Source organism: Phyllobates terribilis, unplaced genomic scaffold (assembly GCF_046119375.1).
Source record: "Phyllobates terribilis strain yellow unplaced genomic scaffold, ASM4611937v1 Scaffold_8__6_contigs__length_399053987, whole genome shotgun sequence".
NCBI classification, from domain to species: Eukaryota; Metazoa; Chordata; class Amphibia; order Anura; family Dendrobatidae; genus Phyllobates; species Phyllobates terribilis.
The window spans coordinates 54,840,902-54,853,036 of NW_027362768.1; positions in this window are offsets into that span (position 1 = coordinate 54,840,902).

Below are 12,135 nucleotides of genomic sequence, written 5' to 3' on the forward strand. Positions count from 1 at the left end.
TCTTTCTGTCAGATATATTTGTGTCTGAACAGTCAGCGAGACACTCAAAATTTTTTATTATTGAAAAAAGGCAAAAAAGTGGATAATACAGAGATTTGAACCGTGGAAGAGGAAAACCAAAGTTCTAGATATCTGGCTTACACCTGACTCTTTTAAACAGATATATTTGTTTCTGAACAGTCAGCGAGACACTCAAAATGTTTTTTTATGCAAAAAGGTGGATTACACCCAGATTTGAACCGTGGAAGAGGACAACCACAGTTCTAGTTATCTGGCCTACACCAGACTCTTTTAAACAGATATATTTGTGTCTGAACAGTCAGCGAGACACTCAAAATGTTTTTTTTTTATGCAAAAAGGTGGATTACACCCAGATTTGAACCGTGGAAGAGGAAAACCACAGTTCTAGTTATCTGGCCTACGCCAGACTCTTTTAAACAGATATATTTGTGTCTGAACAGTCAGCGAGACACGCAAAATGTTTTTTTTATGGAAAAAAGGCAAAAAAGTGGATAATACAGAGATTTGAACCATGGAACTGCAAAACCACAATTCTAGTTATCTGGCCTACACCAAACTCTTTTAAACAGATATATTTGTGTCTGAACAGTCAGTAAGACACTCAAAATGTTTTTTTTATTAAAAAAGGTGGATTACACCCAGATTTGAACCGTGGTAGACGAAAACCACAGTTCTAGTTATCTGGCCTACACCAGACTCTTTTAAGCAGATATATTTGTGTCTGAACAGTCAGCGAGACACTCAAAATGTTTTTTTTATGCAAAAAGGTGGATTACACCCAGATTTAAACCGTGGAAGAGGAAAACCACAGTTCTAGTTATCTGGCCTACACCAGACTCTTTTAAACAGATATATTTGTGTTTGAACAGTCAGCGAGACACTCAAAATGTTTTTTTTATGCAAAAAGGTGGATTACACCCAGATTTTAACCGTGGAAGAGGAAAACCACAGTTCTAGTTATCTGGCCTACGCCAGACTCTTTTAAAGAGATATATTTGTGTCTGAACAGTCAGCGAGACACTCAAAATGTTTTTTTATGGAAAAAAGGCAAAAAAGTGGATAATACAGAGATTTGAACCATGGAACTGCAAAACCACAATTCTAGTTATCTGGCCTACACCAAACTCTTTTAAACAGATATATTTGTGTCTGAACAGTCAGTAAGACACTCAAAATGTTTTTTTTATTGAAAAAAAGTCAAAAAATTGGATAATACAGAGATTTGTACTGTGGAAGAGGAAAACCACAGTTCTAGTTATCTGGCCTACACCAGATTCTTTTAAACAGATATATTTGTGTCTGAACAGTCAGCAAGACACTCAAAATGTTTTTTTTTATTGAAAAAAAGGCAAAAAAGTGTATAATACAGAGATTTGAATTGTGGAAGAGGAAAATCACAGTTCTAGTTATCTGGCCTACACCAGACTCTTTTAAGCAGATATATTTGTCTCTGAACAGTCAGCGCGGCACTCAAAATGTTTTTTTTTATTGCAAAAAAAGGAAAAAAAGTGAATAATACAGAGATTTGTACCGTGGAAGAGGAAAACCACAGTTCTAGTAATCTGGCCTACACCAGACTCTTTTAAGCAGATATATTTGTGTCTGAACAGTCAGCGTGACACTCAAAATGTTTTTTTTATGCAATAAGGTGGATTACACCCTGATTTGAACCGTGGAAGAGGAAAACCACAGTTCTAGTTATCTGGCCTACACCAGACTCTTTTAAACAGATATATTTGTGTCTGAACAGTCAGCAAGACACTCAAAATGTTTTTTTTATTGAAAAAAGGCAAAAAAGTGGATAATACAGAGATTTGAACTGTGGAAGAGGAAAACCAAAGTTCTAGCTATCTGGTTTACACCAGACTCTTTTACTCAGATATATTTGTGTCTGAACAGTCAGCGAGACACTCAAAATGTTTTTTTTATGCAAAAAGGTGGATTACACCCAGATTTGTACCGTGGAAGAGGAAAACCACAGTTTTAGTTATCTGGCCTACACCAGACTCTTTTAAACACATATATTTTTGTCTGAACGGTCAGCGAGACACTCAAAATGTTTTTTTTATAGAAAAAGGCAAAAAAGTGGATAATACAGAGATTTGAATCATGGAACTGCAAAACTACAATTCTAGTTATCTGGCCTACACCAGACTCTTTTAAACAGATATATTTGTGTCTGAACAGTCAGCAAGACACTCAAAATGTTTTTTTTTATTGAAAAAAAGTCAAAAAAGTGGATAATACAGAAATTTGAACCGTGGAAGAGGAAAACCAAAGTTCTAGATATCTGGCTTACACCTGACTCTTTTAAACAGATATATTTGTTTCTGAACAGTCAGCGAGACACTCAAAATGTTTTTTTTATGCAAAAAGGTGGATTACACCCAGATTTGAACCGTGGAAGAGGAAAACCACAGTTCTAGTTATCTGGCCTACACCAGACTCTTTTAAACAGATATATTTGTGTCTGAACAGTCAGCGCGACACTCAAAATGTTTTTTTTATGAAAAAAGGTGGATTACACCCAGATTTGAACCGTGGAAGAGGAAAACCACAGTTCTAGTTATCTGGCCTACGCCAGCCTCTTTAAAACAGATATATTTGTGTCTGAACAGTCAGCGAGACACTCAAAATGTTTTTTTTATGGAAAAAAGGCAAAAAAGTGGATAATACAGAGATTTGAACGATGGAACTGCAAAACCACAATTCTAGTTATCTGGCCTACACCAAACTCTTTTAAACAGATATATTTGTGTCTGAACAGTCAGTAAGATAGTCAAAATGTTTTTTATTGAAAAAAGTCAAAAAATTGGATAATATAGAGATTTGTACTGTGGAAGAGGAAAACCACAGTTCTAGTTATGTGGCCTACACCAGACTCTTCTAAGCAGATATATTTGTGTCTGAACAGTCATCGAGACACTCAAAATGTTTTTTTTTATGTAAAAAGGTGAATTACACCTAGATTTGAACCGTGGAAGAGGAAAACCACAGTTCTAGTTATCTGGCCTACACCAGACTCTTTTAAGCAGATGTATTTATGTCTGAACAGTCAGCGTGACACTCACAATGTTTTTTTTATTGAAAAAAGGCAAAAAAGTGGATAATACAGAGATTTGAATCGTGGAACTGCAAAACCACAGTTCTAGTTATCTGGCCTATACCAGAATCTTTTAAACAGATATATTTGTGTCTGAACAGTCAGTGAGACACTCAAAATGTTTTTTTTTTATTCAAAAAAGGCAAAAAAGTATATATTACAGAGATTTGAACCGTTGTAGAGGAAAACCAGAGTTCTCGCTATCTGGCCTACACCAGACTCTTATAAACAAATATATTTGTGTCTGAACAGTCAGCGAGACACTCAAAATGTTTTTTTTATGGAAAAAAGGCAAAAAAGTGGATAATACAGAGATTTGAACGATGGAACTGCAAAACCACAATTCTAGTTATCTGGCCTACACCAAACTCTTTTAAACAGATATATTTGTGTCTGAACAGTCAGTAAGATAGTCAAAATGTTTTTTATTGAAAAAAGTCAAAAAATTGGATAATATAGAGATTTGTACTGTGGAAGAGGAAAACCACAGTTCTAGTTATGTGGCCTACACCAGACTCTTCTAAGCAGATATATTTGTGTCTGAACAGTCATCGAGACACTCAAAATGTTTTTTTTTATGTAAAAAGGTGAATTACACCTAGATTTGAACTGTGGAAGAGGAAAACCACAGTTCTAGTTATCTGGCCTACACCAGACTCTTTTAAGCAGATGTATTTATGTCTGAACAGTCAGCGAGACACTCACAATGTTTTTTTTATTGAAAAAAGGCAAAAAAGTGGATAATACAGAGATTTGAATCGTGGAACTGCAAAACCACAATTCTAGTTATCTGGCCTATACCAGAATCTTTTAAACAGATATATTTGTGTCTGAACAGTCAGTGAGACACTCAAAATGTTTTTTTTTTATTCAAAAAAGGCAAAAAAGTATATATTACAGAGATTTGAACCGTTGTAGAGGAAAACCACAGTTCTAGTTATCTGGCCTACACCAGACTCTTTTAAGCAGATATATTTGTGTCTGAACAGACAGAGCGGCACTCAAAATGTTTTTTTTATGCAGTAAGGTGGATTACACACAGATTTGAACCGTGAAAGAGGATAACCACAGTTCTAGTTATCTGGCCTACACCAGACTCTTTTAAACAGATATATTTGTGCCTGAACAGTAAGCAAGACACTCAAAATGTTTTTTTCTATTGAAAAAAACAAAAAAGTGGATAATACAGAGATTTGAATTGTTGAAGAGGAAAACCACAGTTCTAGTTATCTGGCCTACACCAGACTCTTTTAAGTAGATATATTTGTGTCTGAACAGTCAGCGCGACACTCAAAATGTTTTTTTTATGCAATAAGTTGGATTACTCCCAGATTTGAACCGTGGAAGAGGAAAACCACAGTTCTAGTTATCTGGCCTACACCAGACTCTTTTAAGCAGATATATTTGTCTCTGAACAGTCAGCGCGGCACTCAAAATGTTTATTTTTTTATTGCAAAAAAAGGCAAAAAAGTGAATAATACAGAGATTTGTACCGTGGAAGAGGAAAACCACCGTTCTAGTAATCTGGCCTACACCAGACTCTTTTAAGCAGATATATTTGTGTCTGAACAGTCAGCGCGACACTCAAAATGTTTTTTTTATGCAAAAAGAAGGATTACACCCAGATTTGAACGGTGGAAGAGGAAAACCATAGTTCTAGTTATCTGGCCTACACCAGACTCTTTTAAGCAGATATATTTGTGTCTGAACAGTCAGCGCAACACTCAAAATGTTTTTTTTATGCAATAAGGTGGATTACACCCTGATTTGAACCGTGGAAGAGGAAAACCACAGTTCTAGTTATCTGGCCTACACCAGACTTTTTTAAGCAGATATATTTGTGTCTGAACAGACAGCGCGGCACTCAAAATGTTTTTTTTATGCAATAAGATGGATTACACCCAGATTTGAACCGTGGAAGAGGAAAACCACAGTTCTAGTTATCTGGCCTACACCAGACTCTTTTAAGCAGATATATTTGTGTCTGAACAGACAGCGCGGCATTCTAAATGTTTTTTTATGCAGTAAGGTGGATTACACCCAGATTTGAACCGTGGAAGAGATTAACCACAGTTCTAGTTATCTGGCCTACACCAGACTCTTTTAAGCAGATATATTTGTGTCTGAACAGTCAGCGCGACACTCAAAATGTTTTTTTTATACAATAAGAAGGATTACACCCAGATTTGAACCATGGAAGAGGAAAACCATAGTTCTAGTTATCTGGCCTACACCAGACTCTTTTAAGCAGATATATTTGTGTCTGAACAGTCAGCGCAACACTCAAAATGTTTTTTTTATGCAATAAGGTGGATTACACCCTGATTTGAACCGTGGAAGAGGAAAACCACAGTTCTAGTTATCTGGCCTACACCAGACTCTTTTAAACAGATATATTTGTGTCTGAACAGTCAGCAAGACACTCAAAATGTTTTTTTTACTGAAAAAAGGCAAAAAAGTGGATAATACAGAGATTTGAACTGTGGAAGAAGAAAACCAAAGTTCTAGTTATCTGGTTTACACCAGACTCTTTTACACAGATATATTTGTGTCTGAACAGTCAGCGAGACACTCAAAATGTTTTTTTTTATGCAAAAAGGTGGATTACACCCAGATGTGAACCATGGAAGAGGAAAACCACAGTTCTAGTTATCTGGTCTTCACCAGAATCTTTTAAACAGATAAATTTGTGTCTGAACAGTCAGCGAGACACTCAAAATGTTTTTTTTTATGCAAAATGGTGGATTACACCCAGATTTGAACCGTAGAAGAGGAAAACCAGAGTTGTAGTTATCTGTCCTAGACCATATTCTTTTAAACAGATATATTTGTGTCCGAACAGTCAGCGAGAGACTCAAAATGTTTTTTTCATGGAAAAAAGGCAAAAAAGTGGATAATAGAGAGATTTGAACCATGGAACTGCAAAACCACAATTCTAGTTATCTGTCGTACACCAGATTCTTTTAAACAGATATATCTGTGTCTGAACAGTCTGCAAGACACTCAAAATGTTTTTATTTATTGAAAAATGGCAAAAAAGTGGATAATACAGAGATTTGAATTGTGGAAGAGGAAAATCACAGTTCTAGTTATCTGGCCTACACCAGACTCTTCTAAGCAGATATATTTGTGTCTGAACAGTCATCGAGACACTCAAAATGTTTTTTTTTATGTAAAAAGGTGGATTACACCCAGATTTGAACCATGGAAGAGGAAAACCACAGTTCTAGTTATCTGGCCTACACCAGACCCTTTTAAGCAGATATATTTGTGTCTGAACAGTCAGCGCAACACTCAAAATGTTTTTTTTATGCAATAAGGTGGATTACACCCAGATTTGAACCGTGGAAGAGGAAAACCACAGTTCTAGTTATCTGGCCTACACCAGACTCTTTTAAACAGATATATTTGTGTCTGAACAGTCAGCGAGACACTCAAAATGTTTTTTTCTATTGAAAAAATCAAAAAAGTGGATAATACAGAGATTTGAATTGTGGAAGAGGAAAACCACAGTTCTAGTTATCTGGCCTACATCAGACTCTTTTAAGTAGATATATTTGTGTCTGAACAGTCAGCGCGACACTCAAAATGTTTTTTTTATGCAATAAGTTGGATTACTCCCAGATTTGAACCGTGGAAGAGGAAAACCACAGTTCTAGTTATCTGGCCTACACCAGACTCTTTTAAGCAGATATATTTGTCTCTGAACAGTCAGCGCAGCACTCAAAATGTTTTTTTTTTATTGCAAAAAAAGGCAAAAAAGTGAATAATACAGAGATTTGTACCGTGGAAGAGGAAAACCACCGTTCTAGTAATCTGGCCTACACCAGACTCTTTTAAGCAGATATATTTGTGTCTGAACAGTGAGCGCGACACTCAAAATGTTTTTTTTATGCAAAAAGAAGGATTACACCCAGATTTGAACGGTGGAAGAGGAAAACCATAGTTCTAGTTATCTGGCCTACACCAGACTCTTTTAAGCAGATATATTTGTGTCTGAGCAGACAGCACGGCACTCAAAATGTTTTTTTTATGCAATAAGATGGATTACACCCAGATTTGAACCGTGGAAGAGGAAAACCACAGTTCTAGTTATCTGGCCTACACCAGACTCTTTTAAGCAGATATATTTGTGTCTGAACAGACAGCGAGACACTCACAATGTTTTTTTTATTGAAAAAAGGCAAAAAAGTGGATAATACAGAGATTTGAATCGTGGAACTGCAAAACCACAGTTCTAGTTATCTGGCCTATACCAGAATCTTTTAAACAGATATATTTGTGTCTGAACAGTCAGTGAGACACTCAAAATGTTTTTTTTTTATTCAAAAAAGGCAAAAAAGTATATATTACAGAGATTTGAACCGTTGTAGAGGAAGACCAGAGTTCTCGCTATCTGGCCTACACCAGACTCTTATAAACAAATATATTTGTGTCTGAACAGTCAGTGAGACACTCAAAATGTTTTTTTTTATGGAAAAAAGGCAAAAAAGTGGATAATACAGAGATTTGAACCATGGAACTGCAAAACCACAGTTCTAGTTATCTGGCCTACACCAGACTCTTTTAAACAGATATATTTGTTTCTGAACAGTCAGCGGGATACTCAAAATGTTTTTTTTTATTGAAAAATAGCCAAAAAAGTGAATAATAGAGAGATTTGAATTGTGGAAGAGGAAAACCACAGTTCTAGTTATCTGGCCTACACCAGACTCTTTTAAGCAGATATATTTGTGTCTGAACAGACAGAGCGGCACTCAAAATGTTTTTTTTATGCAGTAAGGTGGATTACACCCAGATTTGAACCGTGAAAGAGGATAACCACAGTTCTAGTTATCTGGCCTACACCAGACTCTTTTAAACAGATATATTTGTGCCTGAACAGTAAGCAAGACACTCAAAATGTTTTTTTCTATTGAAAAAATCAAAAAAGTGGATAATACAGAGATTTGAATTGTTGAAGAGGAAAACCACAGTTCTAGTTATCTGGCCTACACCAGACTCTTTTAAGTAGATATATTTGTGTCTGAACAGTCAGCGCGACACTCAAAATGTTTTTTTTATGCAATAAGTTGGATTACTCCCAGATTTGAACCGTGGAAGAGGAAAACCACAGTTCTAGTTATCTGGCCTACACCAGACTCTTTTAAGCAGATATATTTGTCTCTGAACAGTCAGCGCGGCACTCAAAATGTTTATTTTTTTATTGCAAAAAAAGGCAAAAAAGTGAATAATACAGAGATTTGTACCGTGGAAGAGGAAAACCACCGTTCTAGTAATCTGGCCTACACCAGACTCTTTTAAGCAGATATATTTGTGTCTGAACAGTCAGCGCGACACTCAAAATGTTTTTTTTATGCAAAAAGAAGGATTACACCCAGATTTGAACGGTGGAAGAGGAAAACCATAGTTCTAGTTATCTGGCCTACACCAGACTCTTTTAAGCAGATATATTTGTGTCTGAACAGTCAGCGCAACACTCAAAATGTTTTTTTTATGCAATAAGGTGGATTACACCCTGATTTGAACCGTGGAAGAGGAAAACCACAGTTCTAGTTATCTGGCCTACACCAGACTTTTTTAAGCAGATATATTTGTGTCTGAACAGACAGCGCGGCACTCAAAATGTTTTTTTTATGCAATAAGATGGATTACACCCAGATTTGAACCGTGGAAGAGGAAAACCACAGTTCTAGTTATCTGGCCTACACCAGACTCTTTTAAGCAGATATATTTGTGTCTGAACAGACAGCGCGGCATTCTAAATGTTTTTTTATGCAGTAAGGTGGATTACACCCAGATTTGAACCGTGGAAGAGATTAACCACAGTTCTAGTTATCTGCCCTACACCAGACTCTTTTAAACAGATATATTTGTGTCTGAACAGTCAGCAAGACACTCAAAATGTTTTTTTTTTATTGAAAAAAATCAAAAAAGTGGATAATACAGAGATTTGAATTGTGGAAGATTAAAACCACAGTTCTAGTTATCTGGCCTACACCAGACTCTTTTAAGCAGATATATTTGTGTCTGAACAGTCAGCGCAACATTCAAAATGTTTTTTTTATGCAATAAGTTCGATTACTCCCAGATTTGAACCGTGGAAGAGGAAAACCACAGTTCTAGTTATCTGGCCTACACCAGACTCTTTTAAGCAGATATATTTGTCTCTGAACAGTCAGCGCGGCAATCAAAATGTTTTTTTTTTATTGCAAAAAAAAGGCAAAAAAGTGAATAATACAGAGATTTGTACCATGGAAGAGGAAAACCACAGTTCTAGTAATCTGGCCTACACCAGACTCTTTTAAGCAGATATATTTGTGTCTGAACAGTCAGCGCGACACTCAAAATGTTTTTTTTATACAATAAGAAGGATTACACCCAGATTTGAACCATGGAAGAGGAAAACCATAGTTCTAGTTATCTGGCCTACACCAGACTCTTTTAAGCAGATATATTTGTGTCTGAACAGTCAGCGCAACACTCAAAATGTTTTTTTTATGCAATAAGGTGGATTACACCCTGATTTGAACCGTGGAAGAGGAAAACCACAGTTCTAGTTATCTGGCCTACACCAGACTCTTTTAAACAGATATATTTGTGTCTGAACAGTCAGCAAGACACTCAAAATGTTTTTTTTATTGAAAAAAGGCAAAAAAGTGGATAATACAGAGATTTGAACTGTGGAAGAAGAAAACCAAAGTTCTAGTTATCTGGTTTACACCAGACTCTTTTACACAGATATATTTGTGTCTGAACAGTAAGCAAGACACTCAAAATGTTTTTTTTCAAAGAAAAAAGGCAAAAAAGTGGATAATACAGAGATTTGAACTGTGGAAGAGGAAAACCAAAGTTCTAGCTATCTGGCCTACACCAGAATCTTTTAAACAGATATATTTGTGTCTGAACAGTTAGTGAGACACTCAAAATGTTTTTTTTTATTGAGAAAAGGCAAAAAAGTGGATAATGCAGAGATTTGAACCGTGGAAGAGGAAAAACACAGTTCTAGTTATCTGGCCAACACTAAAGTCTCTTAAACAGATATAGTTGTGTCTGAACAGTCAGCAAGACACTCAAAATGCTTTTTTTTTATTGAAAAAAAGGCAAAAAAGTGGATAATACAGAGATTTGAATTGTGGAAGAGGAAAGCCACAGTTCTAGTTATCTGGCCTACACCGGAATCTTTTAAACAGATATATTTGTGTCTGAACAGTCAGCGAGACACTCAAAATATTTTTTTTTATGCAAAAAGGTGGATTACACCCAAATTTGTACTGTGGAAGAGGAAAACCACAGTTTTAGTTATCTGGCCTACCCCAGACTCTTTTTAACACATATATTTTTGTCTGAACGGTCAGCGAGGCTCTGAAAATGTTTTTTTTTTATGGAAAAATGCAAAAAAGTGGATAATACAGAGATTTGAACCATGGAACTGCAAAACTACTATTCTAGTTATCTGGCCTACACCAGACTCTTTTAAACAGATATATTTGTGTCTGAACAGTCAGCAAAACACTCAAAATGTTTTTTATTGAAAAAAGGCAAAAAAGTGGATAATACAGAGATTTGTACTGTGGAAGAGGAAAACCACAGTTCTAGTTATCTGGCCAACACCAGATTCTTTTAAACAGATATATTTGTGTCTGAACAGTCAGCAAGACACTCAAAATGTTGTTTTTATTGAAAAAAAGGCAAAAAAGTGTATAATACAGAGATTTGAATTGTGGAAGAGGAAAACCACAGTTCTAGTTATCTGGCCTACACCAGACTCTTTTAAGCAGATATATTTGTGTCTGAACAGTCAGCGCGACACTCAAAATGTTTTTTTTATGCAATAAGAAGGATTACACCCAGATTTGAACCATGGAAGAGGAAAACCATAGTTCTAGTTATCTGGCCTACACCAGACTCTTTTAAGCAGATATATTTGTGTCTGAACAGTCAGCGCAACACTCAAAATGTTTTTTTTATGCAATAAGGTGGATTACACCCTGATTTGAACCGTGGAAGAGGAAAACCACAGTTCTAGTTATATGGCCTACACCAGACTCTTTTAAACAGATATATTTGTGTCTGAACAGTAAGCAAGACACTCAAAATGTTTTTTTTATTGAAAAAAGGCAAAAAAGTGGATAATACAGAGATTTGAACTGTGGAAGAGGAAAACCAAAGTTCTAGATATCTGGCTTACACCTGACTCTTTTAAACAGATATATTTGTTTCTGAACAGTCAGCGAGACACTCAAAATGTTTTTTTTTATGCAAAAAAGTGGATTACACCCAGATTTGAACCGTGGAAGAGGAAAACCACAGTTCTAGTTATCTGGCCCACACCAGACTCTTTTAAACAGATATATTTGTGTCTGAACAGTCAGCGAGACACTCAAAATGTTTTTTTTCAAAGAAAAAAGGCAAAAAAGTGGATAATACAGAGATTTGAACCGTGGAACTGCAAAACCACAGTTCTAGCTATCTGGCCTACACCAGAATCTTTTAAACAGATATATTTGTGTCTGAACAGTTAGTGAGACACTCAAAATGTTTTTTTTTATTGAGAAAAGGCAAAAAAGTGGATAATGCAGAGATTTGAACCGTGGAAGAGGAAAAACACAGTTCTAGTTATCTGGCCTACACCAGACTCTTTTAAACAGATATAGTTGTGTCTGAACAGTCAGCAAGACACTCAAAATGTTTTTTTTTATTGAAAAAAAGGCAAAAAAGTGTATAATACAGAGATTTGAATTGTGGAAGAGGAAAACCACAGTTCTAGTTATCTGGCCTACACCAGACTCTTCTAAGCAGATATATTTGTGTCTGAACAGTCATCGAGACACTCAAAATGTTTTTTTTTTATGTAAAAAGGTGGATTACACCCAGATTTGAACCATGGAAGAGGAAAACCACAGTTCTAGTTATCTGGCCTACACCAGACTCTTTTAAGCAGATATACTTGTGTCTGAACAGTCAGCGCAACACTCAAAATGTTTTTTTATGCAATAAGGTGGATTACA